Source organism: Mustelus asterias, chromosome 16, assembly GCF_964213995.1.
Source record: "Mustelus asterias chromosome 16, sMusAst1.hap1.1, whole genome shotgun sequence".
Classification (NCBI taxonomy): Eukaryota; Metazoa; Chordata; class Chondrichthyes; order Carcharhiniformes; family Triakidae; genus Mustelus; species Mustelus asterias.
In genome coordinates, this window is record NC_135816.1 from 29,309,459 (window position 1) to 29,329,008 (window position 19,550).

The following is a 19,550-nucleotide window of genomic DNA, read 5'->3' on the forward strand; positions in this document are numbered from 1 at the left end:
TAATTTAATAGCTATACAAATTCATTCCTCATCTAGGATCACTTGACTGCACAGGAAGAGATTTTAACTATCCTCCTCCGAACTAATTGTAATACAGTAGCTGGCTTAGATTTGATGACTCTGTAGTGCCCATTCCAAAGCTTAGCAATTTCTTTCTTACCAAAGGTTACTACCATATACAACATATACAGCTCAGAGAGCCCCCTACCCTACTGGTTTAAAAGCATCACCAGCTGATCAGATGCCAAATTGAAAACAGTACTAGGTGTTGGCATAATTTAACTTCATATAATGTCGCATTAACTGCTGCTACAATATTTTGATACTCAAATAAAAAGCACGGTACATTTTGCTTTAATAGCTACAGTGTAGAAGGAGGCCCATCCAATCTGCACCGACCACAATCCCACCCAACCCCTATCTCTGTAGCCCTGTGTATTTACCCTACTAGTCCCCCTGACACCAGGGTCAATTTAGCATAGCCAATCAACCCAACAACCACATCTTTGGACTGTGGGAGGAAACCCACGCAGACACGAGGAGAATGTGCAAACTCCGCACAGACAGTGACCCAAGCCGCGAATTGAACCTGGGTCCCTGGCACTGTGAGGCAGCAGTACTAGCCACTGTGCTGACCTGATATATTTAAGTGGAGATTTGTAATCAGGCCAGCATTGGCTGTTGCAGGATTTTAGTGCCCTAATGAATTCAAAATTTGTAAAAAAGCCCTTACACTATTCATTATTTTACTACTTTTGCATTTATTACTTGTGCCACCTGTTATGGAATGAGTTTATACTGTCCCTTCAGTCCAGACTCTCTTTGCAGGTAGTTGGTGCACTGCCTCTATACTCTAGCCACTGGGTCATAGAATCATAGAATCCCTACAGTGCAGAGAGAGGCCGTTTGGCCCATCGGGCCTGCACTGACAACGAATGAGCCTCACATCTGTGATGGGTAAGTTGGTGGAAGGTATTTTGAGAGACAGGATCTACAGGCATTTGGAGACACAGGGACTGATTAGGGACAGTCAGCATGGCTTTGTGAGTGGAAAATCATGTGTCTCAAATTTAATTGAGTTTTTTGAAGGGGTAACGAAGAAGGTAGATGAGGGCAGTGCAGTTGATATTGTCTACATGGACTTTAGCAAGGCCTTTGACAAGGTACCGCATAGTAGGTTGTTGCATAACGTTAAATCTCACGCGATCCAAGGTGAGGTAGCTAAATGGTTACAAAATAGGCTCGATGACAGAAACCAGAGGGTGTTTGTAGAGGGTTGTTTTTCAAACTGGAGGCCTGTGACAAGGGATGTTCCTCGGGGATCGGTGCTGGTTCCACTGTTATTTGTCATTTATATTAATGATTTGGATGAGACTATAGGAGACATGGTTAGTAAGTTTGCAGATGACACCAAAATTGGTGGCATTATGAAGAAAGTTATCTCGGATTGCAACGGGATCTTGATCAATTGGGCCAGTGGGCTGACAAATGGCAGATGGAGTTAATTTAGATAAATGCGAGGTGATGCATTTTGGTAGATTGAACCAGGGCAGGACTTACTTTGACCAAAAGAAAGAGTTAAGAAGAGCCAGGATGGGACATGAGAAGTCTTTGGCGGGTAGGATCAAGGAAAACCCTTAAGCTTTCTATAGGTATGTCAGGAGTAAAAGAATGACTAGGGTAAGATTAGGGCCAGTCAAGGACAGGAGTGGGAAGTTGTGCGTGGAGTCTGAAGAGATAGGAGAGGCACTAAATGAATATTATTTGTCGGTATTCACACTGGAGAGGGACAGTGTTGCTGAGGGGAGTACTGAGATGCAGGCTGTTGGACTGGATGGGATTGATGTTCATAAGGAGGAGGTGTTAGCAATTCTGGAAAGGGTAAAAATAGATAAGTCCCCTGGGCCGGATGGGATTTATCCTAGGATTCTCTGGGAGGCTAGAGAGGAGATTGCAGAGCCTTTGGCTTTGATCTTTGTGTCGTCATTGTCTACAGGAACAGTGCCAGAAGACTGGAGGATAGCAAATGTTGTCCCCTTGTTCAAGAAGGGGAGTAGGGACAACCGTGGTAATTATAGACCGGTGAGCTTTACTTCTGTTGTGGGCAAAGTATTGGAAAGGATTATAAGAGATAGGATTTATAATCACCTAGAAAGGAATAATTTGATTAGGGATAGTCAGCACGGTTTTGTGAATGGTAGATCGTGCCTCACAAACCTTATTGAGTTCTTTGAGAAGGTGACCAAAGAGGTGGGTGAGGGTAAAGCGGTTGATGTGGTGTATATGGATTTCAGCGAAGCGTTTGATAAGGTTCCCTGTGGTCAGGGACAAAGGAGGGGAATTATGCTTAGAACCCAAGGGAATAGGGGAGATCCTAAATGAATACTTTGCATCGGTATTCACAAAGGAGAGGGGCGTGTTAACCGGGAGTGTCTCGGAGGGAGGTGTTGACCCGTTAGAGAAAATCTCCATTACAAGAGAGGAAGTGTTAGGTTTTTTAGGGAACATTAAAACTGACAAAGCCCCAGGGCCTGATGGCATCTATCCTCGACTGCTCAGGGAGACGAGAGATGAAATTGCTGGGCCTCTGACGGAAATCTTTGTCGCTTCTTTGGACACAGGTGAGGTCCTTGAGGATTGGAGGATAGCGAATGTGGTCCCGTTGTTTAAGAAGGGTAGCAGGGATAACCCAGGAAATTATAGGCCGGTGAGCTTGACGTCCGTGGTAGGGAAGTTGTTGGAGAGGATTCTTAGAGACAGGATGTATGTGCATTTAGAACGGAACAATCTCATTAGTGACAGACAGCATGGTTTTGTAAGAGGGAGGTCGTGCCTTACAGATTTGGTGGAGTTTTTTGAGGAAGTGACAAAAACGGTTGATGAAGGAAGGGCCGTGGATGTCGTCTATATGGATTTCAGTAAGGCATTTGACAAAGTCCCACATGGCAGGTTGGTTAAGAAGGTTAAGGCTCATGGGATACAATGAGAAGTGGCTAGATGGGTGGAGAACTGGCTTGGCCATAGGAGACAGAGGGTAGTGGTCGAAGGGTCTTTTTCCGGCTGGAGGTCTGTGACCAGTGGTGTTCCGCAGGGCTCTGTACTGGGACCTCTGCTATTTGTGATATATATAAATGATTTGGAAGAAGGTGTAACTAACTGGTGTAATCAGCAAGTTTGCGGATGACACGAAGATGGCTGGACTTGCGGATAGCGAAGAGCATTGTCGGGCAATACAGCAGGATATAGATAGGCTGGAAAATTGGGCGGAGAGGTGGCAGATGGAGTTTAATCCGGATAAATGCGAAGTGATGCATTTTGGAAGAAATAATGTAGGGAGGAGTTATACAATAAATGGCAGAGTCATCAGGAGTATAGAAACACAGAGGGACCTAGGTGTGCAAGTCCACAAATCCTTGAAGGTGGCAACACAGGTGGTGAAGAAGGCATATGATATGCTTGCCTTTATAGGACGGGCTATAGAGTATAAAAGCTGGAGTCTGATGATGCAGCTGTATAGAACGCTGGTTAGGCCACATTTGGAGTACTGTGTCCAGTTCTGGTTGCCGCACTACCAGAAGGACGTGGAGGCGTTAGAGAGAGTGCAGAGAAGGTTTACCAGGATGTTGCCTGGTATGGAGGGTCTTGGCTATGAGGAGAGATTGGGTAAACTGGGGTTGTTCTCCCTGGAAAGACGGAGAATGAGGGGAGATCTAATAGAGGTGTACAAGATTATGAAGGGTATAGATAGGGTGAACAGTGGGAAGCTTTTTCCCAGGTCGGAGGTGACGATCACGAGGGGTCACGGGCTCAAGCTGAGAGGGGCGAAGTATAACTCAGACATCAGAGGGACGTTTTTTACACAGAGGGTGGTGGGGGCCTGGAATGCGCTGCCAAGTAGGGTGGTGGAGGCAGGCACGCTGACATCGTTTAAGACTTACCTGGATAGTCACATGAGCAGCCTGGGAATGGAGGGATACAAACGATTGGTCTAGTTGGACCAAGGAGCGGCACAGGCTTGGAGGGCCGAAGGGCCTGTTTCCTGTGCTGTACTGTTCTTTGTTCTTTGTGATTTCTAGTGAATTTCATATTTTAAAATATTAGCAGGATTTTTGGTGATTCTTTCGTAAAGAAGGTTAATTATTATCACACACTTGGCCTGGATGTTTGAAATGCAACGTCTCAACCATTTGTCTCGCTCACACCATCACAGATTAGATACAGAGAAGTCGATGCAGGCAAGATGTATTCTTAGTTCAGTTGATCCTTTGTTTAGAGTGAAGATCTTTTAGAAGAGGATTTTTGTGAAGCTGCCAAGATTCTCATGACTAGTCAGGAGACTGGCTCTCTGGTAAAGCTGGAACAAGTACAGTACGTTGGCTGCATTGAATTATTTTCAGCACTGGCATTTCAGGTGTTTCCCTGCTGGATTTGTTTTGTTCAGAATATTTTAAACAGCAGTCTCTGAAAGCTAGCTTTAATCACATCATTGCATGGTCCAGACCACCATGCTACAGTTGACAATGGTCATTTCACTGTGATTTTTGCCCCAACTGGAGCTCACATATTCCTTGTTCAATTTGCATTCAGACAAGATTGTTGGTCTTTTTTTGGATTGTTGGTGATTCCATGTTCTTCAAACACAGTCCAAAGATGTGCGGGTTAGGTTGATTGGCCAGGTTAAAAATTGCCCCTTAGAGTCCTGGGATGCGTAGGTTAGAGGGATTAGCGGGTAAATATTTGGGGATGGGGCCTGGGTGGGATTGTGGTCGGTGCAGACTCGATGGGCCGAATGGCCTCCTTCTGCACTGTAGGGTTTCTATGATTTCTATGATATCCTTAATCAATGAGATTTTAAAATTTCACAGGTAGTGGCAAAGCACCCTTATTCAGGTCCATATTTAATTAAATATTGGCCACAGAATTGATTACTGTCCATAGCTTAAATGCCTATAATCACATGTTAAGGAAAGGAAAATAGATGGGTGACAGTGAGAGGGCCTGGGAGGAAGCAGTCAGTGCAGGGATCCCCTTAGCAACAAGTATTCTGCTTTGGATGCAGTTGAGGGGGACGACATACCAGTGGTGAGCCGCAGTGAGCGGATCTCCAGCACTGAGTCGTCCCTGTGGCTCGGGAGGGTAAGGGGGAGAGCGGGAGGGCAATAGTTATTGAGGACTCGTTAGTTAGAGGGATAGATAGGAGGTTCTGTGGCAGCAAAAGAGACTCATGAATGGTATGTTGCCTACCGGATGTCAGGGTCCGTGACATCTCGGACCGTGTTTTCTGGATTCTTAAGGGGGAGGGGGAACAGTCACAAGTCGTGGTACGCATTGGTACCAACAACATGGGTAAGAGAAGGGATGGGGATTTAAAACAGGAATTTAGGGAGCTGGGCTGGAAGCTGAGAGCCAAGACAAAACGTGGTCATCTTTGGTACGTTGCCGATGCTACGTGATAGCGAGTTGAGGAACAGGGAGAGAGTGCAGTTAAACATGTGGTTGCAGGGATGGTGTAGGAGGGAGGGTTTCAGCTACGTGGATAATTAGAACACATTCTGGGGAAGGTGGGACCTGTACAAACAGGACGGGGTGCACCTGAACCACCTGGGAGGGAAATTTGCTACGGCTCTTCAGGGAGGTTTAAACTAATTTGTCAGGGGGATGGGAAAAGGAGTTGTAGTCCGGAAGTCAGTGTTGAGGGTAGTGAGGTATTGGGGAAGGTATAAAGGTCAAGGGTGGGTACCAGTAGACAGGAAGGTGGGTCAAAGTGTGTCTACTTCAATGCAAGGAGCATCCGGAACAAGGTAGATGAACTTGTGGCGTGGATTAGTACTTGGGACTACGATGTTGTGGCCATTACAGAGACATGGGTAGAACAAGGACAGGAATGGTTGTTGGACGTTCCGGGGCATAGGTGTTTCAGTAAGTGTAGGGAAGCTGGTAAAAGAGGTGGAGGAGTAGCATTGTTAATCAAGGATAGTTTAACAGCTGCGGAAAGGCACTTCGAGGGGGATCTGCATACTGAGGTAATATGGGCTGAAGTTAGAAATAGGAAAGGAGTGGTCACGTTGTTGGGAGTTTACTATAGGCCCCCAAATAGTAATAGAGATGTGGAGGAAGAAATTGCTAAGCAGATTATGGATATGTGTGGGGGTCACAGGGTAGTTGTCATGGGGGACTTTAACTTTCCAAATATTGATTGGAACCTTTGTAGGTCGAATAGTTCGGATGGAGCAGTTTGTGTGCAGGAGGGTTTCCTGACACAATATGTGGATAGGCCGACAAGAGGTGGGGCCACATTGGATTTGGTACTGGGAAATGAACCGGGCCAAGTGTTAGATTTGGTTGTGGGAGAGCACTTTGGAGATAGTGACCACAATTCGGTGTCTTTTGTTATTGCAATGGAGAGGGATAGAGCCGTACGGCAGGGCAAAGTTTATAATTGGGGGAGAGGTAATTATGATGTGATTAGGCATTGTTCTAACTTCAGCCCTGCGGTGAACCATCGTTGGTTCCCACTGGATAGTACTGAGCCAGGGTCTGGCCAGTACTACAAGTATGTACATATGTTGCTGTTGGGTTAGGGATGGGTTGTGCTACTTGTTGCTGTTGGGGTTAGGGTGGGGTTGTTACACCTTTGTATTGTAGTATTGTGGTACATCCCAGTCGGGCTCTGCCTCCTGGGAGAGGTATAAAGGTCCCTGCTCTGGCTGGGACCCCTCAGTCTGGGATTGTGTATATAATTGTTAGCTGCTTTGTTACAGCAAATAAAAGCCTTTATTTCCTGAGCATCAAGCCTCGTGTATGATAACGCGCATCAAGCCCATATTACCTCAGTATACAGATTCCCCTCGAAGTGCCTTTCCGCAGCCGTTAAACTACCCTTGATTAACAATGCTACTCCTCCACCTCTTTTACCAGCTTCCCTACACTTACTGAAACACCTATGCCCCGGATCGTCCACAACATCATAAGATTGGAACAGAAACTGTCAGGGAAAGGCACTAATGAAAAGTGGAACTTTTTCAAGGAACAAATACTGTGTGTCCTTGATAGGTATGTCCCTGTCAGGCAGGGAGGAAATGGCCGAGTGAGGGAACCAGGTTCAGATGGCTCGATTGAGGGTTACAAGTTAGCAAGGAATGAGCTGAAAAAGGGGCTTGGGAGAGCTAGGAGGGGACATGAGAAGTCCTTGGCGGGTCGGATCAAGGAAAACCCCAAGGCTTTTTACACATGTGAGAAATAAAAGAATGACCAGGGTGAGGTTAGGGCCGGTCAAGGACAGTAGTGGGAACTTGTGTATGGAGTCAGTAGAGATAGGAGAGGTGATGAATGACTACTTTTCTTCAGTGTTCACCAAGGAGAGGGGCCATGTTTTTGAGGAAGAGAAGGTGTTACAGGCTAATAGGCTGGAGGAAATAGATGTTCGGAGGGAGGATGTACTGGCAGTTTTGAATAAACTGAAGGTCGATAAGTCCCCTGGACCTGATGAAATATATCCTAGGATTCTTTGGGAGGCAAGGGATGAGATTGCAGAGCCTTTGGCTTTGATCTTTGGGTCCTCACTGTCCACGGGGATGGTGCCAGAGGACTGGAGAGTAGCGAATGTTGTTCCTCTGTTTAAGAAAGGGAATAGAAATGGCCCTGGTAATTATAGGCCGGTTAGTCTTACTTCGGTGGTTGGTAAGTTGATGGAAAAGATCCTTAGGGATGGGATTTACGACCATTTAGAAAGATGCGGATTAATTCGGGATAGTCAGCACGGATTCGTGAAGGGCAAGTCGTGCCTCACAAATTTGATAGAATTTTTTGAGGAGGTAACTAAATGTGTTGATGAAGGTAGGGCAGTTGATGTCATATACATGGTTTTAGTAAGGCGTTTGATAAGGTCCCCCATGGTCGGCTTATGATGAAAGTAAGGAGGTGTGGGATAGAGAGAAAGTTGGCCGATTGGATAGGTAACTGGCTATCTGATCGAAAACAGAGGGTGGTGGTGGATGGAAAATTTTTGGACTGGAGGCAGATTGCTAGCAGAGTGCCACAGGGATTAGTGCTTGGTCCTCTGCTATTTGTGAGGAGGGAGCTGAAGGGTGGATCAGTAAATTTGCTGATGCCACCAAGATTGGTGGAGTAGTGGATGAGGTGGAGGGCTGTTGTAGGCTGCAAAGAGACATAGGATGCAAAGCTGGGCTGAAAAATGGCAGATGGAATTTAACCCTGATAAATGTGAGGTGATTCATTTTGGTAGGACTAATTTAAATGTGGATTACAGGGTCAAAGGTAGGGTTCTGAAGACTGTGGAGGAACAGAGAGATCTTGGGGACCACATCCACAGATCTCTGAAGGTTGCCACTCAAGTGGATAGAGCAGTGAAGAAGGCCTATAGTGTGTTAGCTTTTATTAACAGGGGGTTTGAGTTTAAGAGCCATGGGGTTATGCTGCAACTGTACAGGACCTTGGTGAGACCACATTTGGAATATTGTGTGCAGTTCTGGTCACCTCACTATAAGAAGGATGTGGAAGCACTGGAAAGAGTGCAGAGGAGATTTACCAGGATGCTGCCTGGTTTGGAGGGTAGGTCTTGTGAGGAAAGGTTGAGGGAGCTAGGGCTGTTCTCTCTGGAGCGGAGGAGGTTGAGGAGAGACTTAATAGATGTTTATAAAATGATGAAGGAGATAGATAGAGTGAACGTTCAAAGACTATTTCCTCGGTGGATGGAGCTATTACAAGGGGGCATAACTATAGGTTTCATGGTGGGAGATATAGGAAGGATATTAGAGGTAGGTTCTTTCCGCAGAGTGGTTGGGGTGTGGAATGGACTGCCTGAAGTGATAGTAGAGTCAGACACTTTAGGAACATTTAAGCAGTTATTGGATAGGCACATGGAGCACACCAGGATGATAGGGAGTGGGATAACTTGATCTTGGTTTCAGATAAAGCTCGGCACAACATCGTGGGCCGAAGGGCCTGTTCTGTGCTGTGCTGTTCTATGTTCTAAGTTACAGCCATCTGTAACCACTTTCATAAAGAATGATCTTGTAGTCTGCAATGTCCAAACTCCTCATCTTTGTATTTAGCATGGCTCTGCGACTGGATCCTGAACTTCCTAACCTGCTGACCACGATCAGTAAGGATAGGCAGCAACATCATCTCCACTATCATCCTCAACATCGGTGCCCCACAAGGCTGTGTTCTCAGCCCCCTACTATACTCCTTATACACCTGAGTGTGGCCAAATTCCCCTCTAACTCGATTTTCAAGTTCACTGACGACACCACCATAGTGGGTCGGATCTCAAACAATGATGAGACAGAGAATCTGGTGAACTGGTTCGACGACAATAATCTCTCCCTCAATGTCAACAAAATGAAGGGGTTTGTCATCGACTTCAGGAAGCGTAAAGGAGAACATGTCCCTGTCTACATCAATGGGGACGAAGTAGAAAGGGTCGAGAGCTTCAGGTTTTTAGGTGTCCAGATCACCAACAATCTGTCCTGGTCCCCTCCATGCCGACACTATAGTTAAGAAAGCCCACCAATGCCTCTACTTTCTCAGAAGACTGAGGAAATTTGGCATGTCAGCTACGACTCTCTCCAACTTTTAAGATGCACCATAGAAAGCATTCTTTCTGGTTGTATCACAGCTTGGTATGGCTCCTGTGCTGCCCAAAACCACAAGAAATTACAAAAGATTGTGAATGTAGCCCAATCCATCACGCAAACCAGCCTCCCATCCATTGACTCGGTCTACACTTCCTGCTGCGTCGGCAAAGCAGCCAGCATAATTAAGGACCCCACGCACCCCGGACATTCTTTCTTCCACCCCCTTCCTTTGGGAAAAAGATACAAAAGTCTGAGGTCACGCACCAACCGACTCAAGAACAGCTTCCTCCCTGCTGCTGTCAGACTTTTGAATGGACCTACCTCGCACTAAGTTGATCTTTCTCTGCACCGTAGCTATGACTGTAACACTACATTCTGCACACTCTTGTTTCTTTCTCTATGAACGGTATGCTTTGTCTGTATAGCATGCAAGAAACAATACTTTTCACTATGCTAATGTGACAATAAATCAAAATTTCAAAAAGTGGAATATAATATTTTTACATGATGATCCTGTGAAGCAAGCAAAAAAAGTACACATTTCTAGCATTCACACAGGATACAGTTAGTTTTGCATCCCCTGGCTAGCTTATACACTGGATAGCGTGTCCGTGATATTCTTTCTAGCAATGCTTGTAATCTTTAAATTAAAAAGCTGCAAGAGTAAACTCCATTGAAACACTCTTGAAATAGTCAACTTGAGGGTTATAATTTGGTGTATATTAGGGTCTCTTGATGCCCATTGCTAACGTGGACCTTGCAATTCTGGAGAGCTAACCAAATACTTGTGTTTCCTTCTTGACTATACTTTAGCTGATATTTATTTAATATTTTTGTGAACTAACCAATCGGGGCTCAAGTCCAAAATCTTCTTCACTGAATCCCCCACTATTAAAATCCTGGGATTTACCATCGAACAGAAACTGAACTATACTAGCCACATAAATACTGTGGTTACAGGAGCAGGCCAAAGGCTGAAAGCCTACAGCAAGTAACTCAACCTCCTGACTCTCTGAAGCCTGTTCACCATCTACAAGGCACAAGTCTGGAGTTAATGGAATACTCCCCACTTGCCTGGGTGAGTGCAGCTCCAACAACATTCAAGAAGCTCAACACCATCAGGCCAAAGCAGCCCTTTTGATTGCTACACCTCCCACAAACATTCAATCCCGCCACCACCAACAAAGAGTGGCAGTAGTGTACCATTTATAAGATGCACTGCAGGAACTCACCAAGATTCCTTGGGCAGCATCTTCCAAACCCGTTAACCATCTAGAAGAGCTCGGGTAACCAATACCTGGAAACACCATCACCTGGAGATTCCTCTCCAAGTCACTCATCATCCTGACTTGGAAATATATTGCCATTCTTCACTATTGCTGGGTCAAAATCCTAGAATTCCCTCCCTAACAGCACTGTGGGTGTACCTACATCTGGAGGACTGCAGTAATTTGAGAAGGCAGCTTACCACCCCGCTTCTGGGCAATAAATGCTGGCCTAGCCAGTGACTCCCACATCCCGGCACGGCACCGTGGTTAGCACTGCTGCCTCAGTGTCTGGGGCACAGGTTTGATTCCAGCTTGGGGCACTGTCTATGTGGAGTTTGTACTTTCTCCCCATGTCTGCATGGGTTTCCTCCGTGTGCTCTGGTTTCCTCCCACATTCTGAAAGACGTGCTGGTTAAGTGCATTGACCCGAACAGGCGCTGGACTGTGGCGACCAGGAGAATTTCAGTAATTTCATTGCAGTGTTAATGTAAGTCTTATTTGTGACTAATAAATAAACTTTGTTACTTTTATCCCGTAAATGAATAATTTAGGAAAAAAATCATCTTGGAGAAGGACAGCTCCTAAGTCACTGATGTCGATAGCTACTGTAAAAGATTTACTGAAATTTGCGATGGCTAGCATGGGTTCCTTTGTGATGATGGCTTTTAATTTCTCAATCCTTTTGGTACATCTGTCTGTTCGACATTGGTGGATTTCTTTAGCAAACCAGTTAGTTAGGGCAGTTAGGGTGCTAAGATTTGGAATAATCCTTTGGTAGAACCAGCACATGCCCAGATTTACTCCACTTAAGGGACCATAGGAACTTGCCAATGCTCCTTATCTGTACAATCCTTGATGTGCGGGATAGGACATAAATTGGTCCGAGGATGAATGCATTAACTTCCGATAATCAGTACAGAGCCAAATGGATCCATCTGGTTTTATGGTTAGTACAATGGGGAAGTTCCAGCTGCTCTCGATTTGTATCATTGTTTAACATGTATCTGATTTATTTTGTGACTCAGTTGGTAGGAATTCTGATTTGTCGGGGGGTGGTAATCCCCTACATTGGTATTGTGATTTGCCAGTGGGGTAGGTGCTGACTGCTCCTTATAGATTTCTTTAAATTCCCTTTGCAGGGTGCCTATATCCTCCTGCTGCTCATCTGTCAGGATCTCCACGTCATCTGTCAGGTTAACAAGACACTTAGACTTTGGCGTTTGCCAATCTTGCAGTCTTCAACCTGGGGTCCTCTATTTCCTCCCTCTCACCTGGTTCTTCCCAGCTGCTATTTCTAATACCTGGCAAACACTTCCCGGATTGAGTAGGCTCTTGGCTGTGATTGTTTTACCTTAACATCTTAAAGTGACACAATTTTTTTTTGCCTCTGATCTGGAGTGCACAACCTATAATTTACCTCACTGATCTTTTTAGCCACTCAGTATGGAGCACTAAATTTGATCTTGAATGGATTATTTGGCAGTGGAAACTGCATTAAGACCTGCTGTCCCAGCTGGAGAGTTTGACTTTTAGCATGCCTGTCTGCCTGCCTTTTCACGACTTTGGCCACAGCATAGACATTGAAGAGTCGTTCTTGGGAATGTTTTCACATGTCTCAGCAGTGAGGTGTCCTCTCTGGGTTCCAGAAACATTTTTCTTTTATTACCTTCAGAAGGGCTGTGCACCTTTGGTCCACAAATTAACTCACATGGATTGAAGCATGTGAACTCATTGGTTAAGTCTCCAAAGACAGGCAGCCCAAGCCTTTATTCCAGTCATGAGGATATTCTAAGCAGCAGGTCTGAATCCTTGTTTTTAGGGGTTGGTTAAACTGTTCTAATGCCCCTTGAATGCTGTAGGCCGACAATTTCAGCTGCTATTCCTAGGCTGAAAACAGCTTCCTGAGTTGAGACATGAAATTTGTCCCCTGATCTGATTAGATCTCTTTTGGCAGGCCGTGCCAGGGAAAAAATTGGTTCAGTCCCTCAATCATGGCTTTGGCTGTGATTTTGAGGAGAAAGGCCTCTGAATTGGGTGGCTAAGTACATTATAGTAAGGATGTACTGACGAACAGATTTGGTTAAGGTTCACCAAACACTGGTATGGATTTGAGGAGCGCTGGTTTAACTGGCCTGAAATTTCCCTGCAACCTGACAATTGTGACAGGTTTTGCATTACGCTGCCACATCAGACGAGAGGCGAGACCAGAAAGAGTGTCTGCTTATGTGGGTTAAGGCTTTGAGAGTGTCCATGTATCCAGCCATTGGAATAGCATGCAAGATTTTCTTATATCCTAGGGTATTACAATTTGATGAAGCACTGTCCAATGTCTCGCAGGGGATCTTCTGCTTCTGAATTATTACCCCATCTTTCAAGCTTTCTCCTCTTGTGCTTTAAACCAGGATCTACCTGCTGTGCTTTAATTGTGGAGTTCAACTGAGTGGCTCCTCCTCCAGGCTTCCAAAGAAGGTTTCAGCTAACTAGGCCTCCAGCTCATCCGGCTGCGTTTCTGGCTCTTTCTCATTTAAATTTGCCTGTCTAGCTTGGGGCTAGGTCACTAAACAATCCCCGGGACTCCCTGCTGTTGCCTTTTCTCATAGGGCTGGTCTTGAACCATAAGGAGGGGACGCAACCACCTTTATTACCAGCCAAATCATTCCCAAGTAAGAAATCCATCCCTGCCACAGACAGCTCGGGGACAATTCCTGCAGTTACTAGGCCCAAGACTATCTCACTCTAAGTGGACTAGATGGAGGAAATGGAATGAATCCTCCTCCAACATCATTGATTACCACCTTGGCATACAAGGACGTTTCTGGGAGAGAGTTTCTGGTCTTCCCCCAGCATCAAACATAGTGTGGCTCTGGTATCTCTGAGCAGTACAAGGCCCTTGCTCATTTCTTTAGAGGGGAATGGGAGCTAATGAGGGGAATTCCAATTCTCTTGGGGAATTTTGTCAGGTTCTGTCATGAATAAGGTAATAGTACTGGAGGGTAATTTCTGCAGCCAGTGCCACTGCCTGATCTGCCATGTTACTTACAGGAGCATTCTCCTCAAGATTAATCTCATGGAGCTCAACAAGACTCATGAGCTTCCTTTTGAACTTCTAGCATTTGGGTCTAGTGTTTTTTATTCATGCGTGGGATGTGGGCATCGCTGGCTAGGCCAGCATTTATTGCCCATCCCAATTGCACTTGAAATGGTGGTGAGTTGCTGCCTTGAACTGCTGCAGTCCATGTAGTGTAGTTGCACCCACTGCGCTTCTAAAGAGGGAGAAGTTGAGGGTTATTATCTTGCACATACCCTGGATGTTTTTGAAACACTGTCTCGTTCACTCACTATCGCACATGATGCAGATGAAGTTAAAGTTAATATTAAACATTAATTTATAACTCTGTATCCAAATCGCTGTGGGCCTACTGTCTTCTTGGTTAAGTTGATCCTTTTAGTTGGAGTGAAATAGAAGATTTTTGTGAAACTGTGAAGACTCTTGCAGATGAATAGTGAGGGAACTGGCTTTTGGGTGGACTTGGAAGCTGGCGATGTAGTACTTTGGTTGCTCTAGAAGAGTTTCAGCTTTTTTTAGATGTTTGTCTGCTTGGATTTGCTTTGTTTAAGGTATTTCAATCGCATGGTTGCATCCCAGACCACCATGCTGCAGAAAAATGATCATTTCACTCAGATCTTTGCCCCAACTGGAGCTCAAATCTTCTCCTTTGTTCAGAGACCAACAATCTAAAGATCCCCTTTTCCTCAAATACTAGTTCATCACAAAACAATGGGATGTTTAAACTTCACGGGTAACTACAAAGTAGCCTTATTCAAAGCCATGTTAAACTGAATATTGGCCACAGGTGAATACTGTCCATAGTTTAAATGCCCATGGTCACGTATTAAATTGTAGCCATCTTCACAGGTTTTGTGGCCACTTTCACAGTGATTTTGCTGTTCATAATATCCAGTATCTCATGCTTTGAGCATGACGCACCAAATAGATAAGAAATAAGTCCGTTTGTACAGTTACAATTCACATCCTGAAGTGTTTCAGTTACGCAAGTGTCACCCCTGGTGCAATATAGGCAAAAAAGACAACTAATTTGTGCATGTCAAAGTCCAACAAAAGCAATGAATTTAAATCATTTGTGAACATACGAATTAAGAGCAGGAGTAGGCCACTCAGCCCCTCGAGCCTGCTCTGTCATTCAATCAGATCATGTCTCATCTGACTGTAACCCATCCACCCCTGATGACCTATCACCCCCATGTTTATGAATCTATCCACCTCTGACTTGAAAATATTCAAAGATTCTGCTTCCATTGCCTTCTGAGGAAGGAAGTTCCCTCAGAATTTATTTTCATCTGTCTTAAATGGGCAACCCCTTAACTTTAAACAGTGACCCCTAGTTCTAGATTCTCCCACAAGGGGAAGCGTCCTCTCCACATCTACCTTGTTAAGACCCCCTCAAGATCTTGTGTTTCAATCAAGTTGTCTGATACTCTTCTAAACTCCAGTGGATACAAGCCTAGCCTGTCCAACCATTTCTGATGTTACTTTAGCATACCTTGGTCAAAAGACTAAGGACATTTTGCATTTCAGCTACGACTCTCACCAACCTTTCCAGATGCACCATAGAAAGCATTCTTTCTGTTTGGATCACAGCTTGGTATGACTCGTGCTCTGCTTAAGACTGCAAGAAACTATTAAAGGTTGTGAATGTAGCCCAATTCATCCATTGACTCTGTCTACACTTCCTGCTGCCCCACGCACCCCGGACATTCTCTCTTCCGCCATCCTCCATCGGGAAAAAGATACAAAAGTCTGAGGTCAGGGTACCAACCAACTCGAGAACAACGACTTCCGTGCTGCCATCAGACTTTTGAACGGACCTACCTTGCATTAAGTTGATCTTTCTCTACACCCTAGCTATGACTGTAACACTACATTCTGCACAATATCTCGCCCACCCTTCTCTATGAACAGTCTGCTTTGTCTGTATAGTGCGCAAGAAACAATACTTTTCACTGTATATTAAAACGTGACAAATCAGATCTGAATTGCTAATGAATTTAAATCCTTTTTAAATAAGGAGACCAACACTGTATACAACAGTATTCCAAATGTGCTCTCATCAGTGCCATGTACAACTGAATTTCCTTCACAATAAACGATAATGTTCTAATTACCTGCTGAGCTGCATACTAGCCTTTTGTGACTCATGTTCCAGGACACCCAAATCCTTCTGAATCTGAGCTCTGCAATATCTCACCATTTAGATAATGTATTTTTTATTCTTCCTGACAAAATAATCAATTTGACATTTTCCCATATTATTCCCCATTTTCCAGATCTTTGCCATTCGCGTAACCTGTTTATATTCCCAAGTAGCCTCTTTATGTTCTCTTCTCAATTTCCTTTCCCAAGTATAGTTGTAGCATCAGCAAATTTTGCAACCATACCTTTTGGTCCCTTCATCCAATGCATTTATATAATTTTGCAAAAGATAGAGGGCCCAGTACTGATCCCTGTAGCTCACCTCTTGCCAAGCAGAAAAACATTAATGGCTACCCTTTTATTCCGTTAGCTGGCCAATATTTAATCCATGCAATATATTACCCACTATAACATGAGCTTTTATTCTCTGCATTTATCTCCGATATGGCACCTTATCAAATACCTTCTGCAAATCCAAGTTCAGTACATTCACCAGTTTCCCTTCGTCCACAGCACATGTGACTGCTTCGAAGAATTCCAATCAATTGATCAAACATGATTTCCCTTTCCCAAAATCATGTTGACTCTGCCTGATTGCCATTTATTTTTCTAAGTGCCCTGGCATAGCATCTCAATAGTTTCCAACATTTTCCCTCTGACAGATATTAAGCTAACTGGCCTGTAGTTTCCAGCTTTCTGTCTCCCCTTTTGAATAAAAGAGTTGCATTTGCTATCTGCCAATCCAGTGAATTTTCAAAATTTAAAACCATTGCATTAACTGCCCCTTGAAGTTTAGTAGCATCCACAAACTTGTTAGCCTGTAGCTCCAACAATTTGCTAAGTATCACTTCCCTGGTGATTGTCCCTCTCTCCCTTCCAATTCCTGATTTACAATTATTGCTGGGATATTACTGTATCCTCTGCATGAAGACTGATGCAAGATTCCTGTTCAATTCATCTACCATCTCTTTATTTTCCATTATTAACTCTCCAAACAAACTTTCTGTAGGACCAACACTTTTCTTTTATATAAGTATCCATATAAACTCTTCCTAACAGCCTTTATAGTTTCAGCTAACTTTCTCATATTCAATTTTTTCCCTTCTAATTAATCTTTTTGAGTTTTGTATTCTGTCCAATCTTCTGACCTGCCATCCATTTTGCACAATTATATGCTTTCCTTTAAATTTGATACTGTCATTAACTTTTTTAGTTATCCACGGATAATAGGTCCGCCTCTTGGGATTTTTCTTTCTCATTGGAATGGATCTATTCTGAAATGTCCTTTTAAAGATCTGCCACTGCATCTCTACTGGCTTGTACACAGTGGCTAGCACTGCTGCATCACAGCACCAGGGACCTGGGTTCAATTCCTGGCTTGGGTCACTGTGCCGAGTTTGCTTGCATTTCCTTCAGGTCCAGTTTCCTCCCACAGTCTGAAAGACGTGCTGGTTAGGTGCATTGGTCATGCTAAATTCTCCCTCCATGTACCCAAACAGGTGACTAGGGATTTTAACAGTAACTTCATCGCAGTGTTAATGTAAGCTTACTTGTGACACTAATAAATAAACTTTAAAAAAACCTTTCCCACAAGTATCTCTCGTGCCTATCAGTTCACCCTGTTTTGCTTCAAGTGCTATGTGCAGATACAGAGCCTTTAGTTTTGACCTTGGTTATTTTTACAACCTCTAGCCTTATCTGTTCCCTTACTCTTTGGATTGTGCTCTCTATCCCTTCCTGTTGCATTCTATTTGTCACTTCCCACATTTATACCTTTCTCTTTTGCCTTGGCTCTACCGCTTGGTTTACCACATCTTCTCAAATTTGATCTCTTGTTTCTATGAATTGGTTTAAAACCTTCTCCGCTTCCCTTGTTATGCGGCTCACGAGAACACCAGTCCCATCCTGGTTCAGGTATAGACCGTTCCAACAGTCCAGATCCCACAATATTGCTGCCAGTGCCCTGCAGACCAGTCTGAGCCATTTTGTTTAGTTGGTTGTGTGAGGGATAAATGATGGTCCTGAGTGCTTGGAGAATACTGCTCCTCTTCTTTCTGGCACCATTTAACATTCATCAAAGCCGTCCAGCATTTTAACATCATGGTTTAACATCTCATCCAAAATACAGTATCTCCAATAGAGGAGCATTCCAGTGCTACAACCACATTCTGGTGCTCAAATCTCGGGAGTGGGGCTTAAACCAGCAATTGTGAGATTCTGAGGTTGAGTGTCATCACTGAGCCAAGCCTGTCGCGTTGTATTTGTGTGGACAGGCACATGATCTGCATCCATTCCTCTGCCAGTGGTGCTGTGTGACCAGTTGTTTAAAGACGCGGAAGTTGACACCTCAGAGCGCTACGGTGGCAGAGTGGTTAGCACTACAGTGTCTCAGCACCAGGGACCCAGGTTCGATTCCTGGTTCGGGTCACTGTCTGTGCGGAGTCTGCACATTCTCCCCATGTCTGCGTGGGTTTCCTCTGGGTGCTCCGGGTTTCCTTCCACAGTCCAAAGATGTGTGGGTTAGATGGATTGGCCTTGGTAAATTGCCCCTCAGTCAGGGGGACTAGCTAGGGTAAATGCATGGGGTTATGGGGATAGGGCCTGGGTGGGATTGTGGTCGGTGCAGACTCGATGGGCCGAATGGCCGCCTCCTGCACTGTACAATTCTACGATACCCCCTCCCTCTGTCGTTGCAAGGGAGTATTTAGCATATGCTCTGTGATTCAATGCAGTTACATGAATGATAACAAAAATTCACAGCTGGCAAGAATAGACTTTCTGCTATTGTTTGAAGCATAGGGAACAGCAAGGTGTGATAGAACACAATTTGATGGATCAATGCTATTCACTATGCTGTTGCTCTTTTTCTTAACTCCAGTGGTGTATTGCCCTGGAAGGGGTGCAGAGGAGATTCACCAGGATGCTGCCTGCGATAGAACGTTTAATTTATGAAGAAAGGTTGGATAGGCTTGGGTTGTTTCCTCTGGAGTAAGAAGACTGAGGGGTGACCTGATTGAGGTGTTCAAGATTGAGGGGTATGGATAGGGAGCAGCTGTTCTCCTTAGTTGAAGGGTCAGTTACCATGGGACACAGAAGTGAAAGGTGGGAGGTTTCGGGGGGGATTTGAGGAAAAACCTTTTTACCCAGAGGGTGGTGACGGTCTGGAATGCACTGTCTGGGAGGGTGGTGGAGGCGGGATGCCTCGCATCCTTTAAAAAGATACTTGGATGAGTTCTTGGCATGCCATAACATTCAAGGCTATGGGCCAAGTGCTGGCAAGTGGGGTTAGTTGGGCAGGTCAGGGCCTTTCATGTGTTGGTGCAGACTCGATGGGCTGAAGAGCCTCTTCTGCGCTGGAGTATTGTGATTCTATTAACTGTATTATGAATAGGTGAAGCCAATAATTCAAAATACCAAGTGAATTCCCAATGTTTAATTTAATATGTATATTTCGTCATGCCAATGTCATTT

General features: G+C 44.6%; 1 protein-coding gene across 2 annotated transcripts in view; it reads left to right on the forward strand.

The window, feature by feature from the left end:
- Positions 1–19,550, forward strand: part of acsl6 (acyl-CoA synthetase long chain family member 6) — a 102,865-nt gene that overhangs the window by 8,593 nt on the left and 74,722 nt on the right. The window lies entirely within an intron of this gene.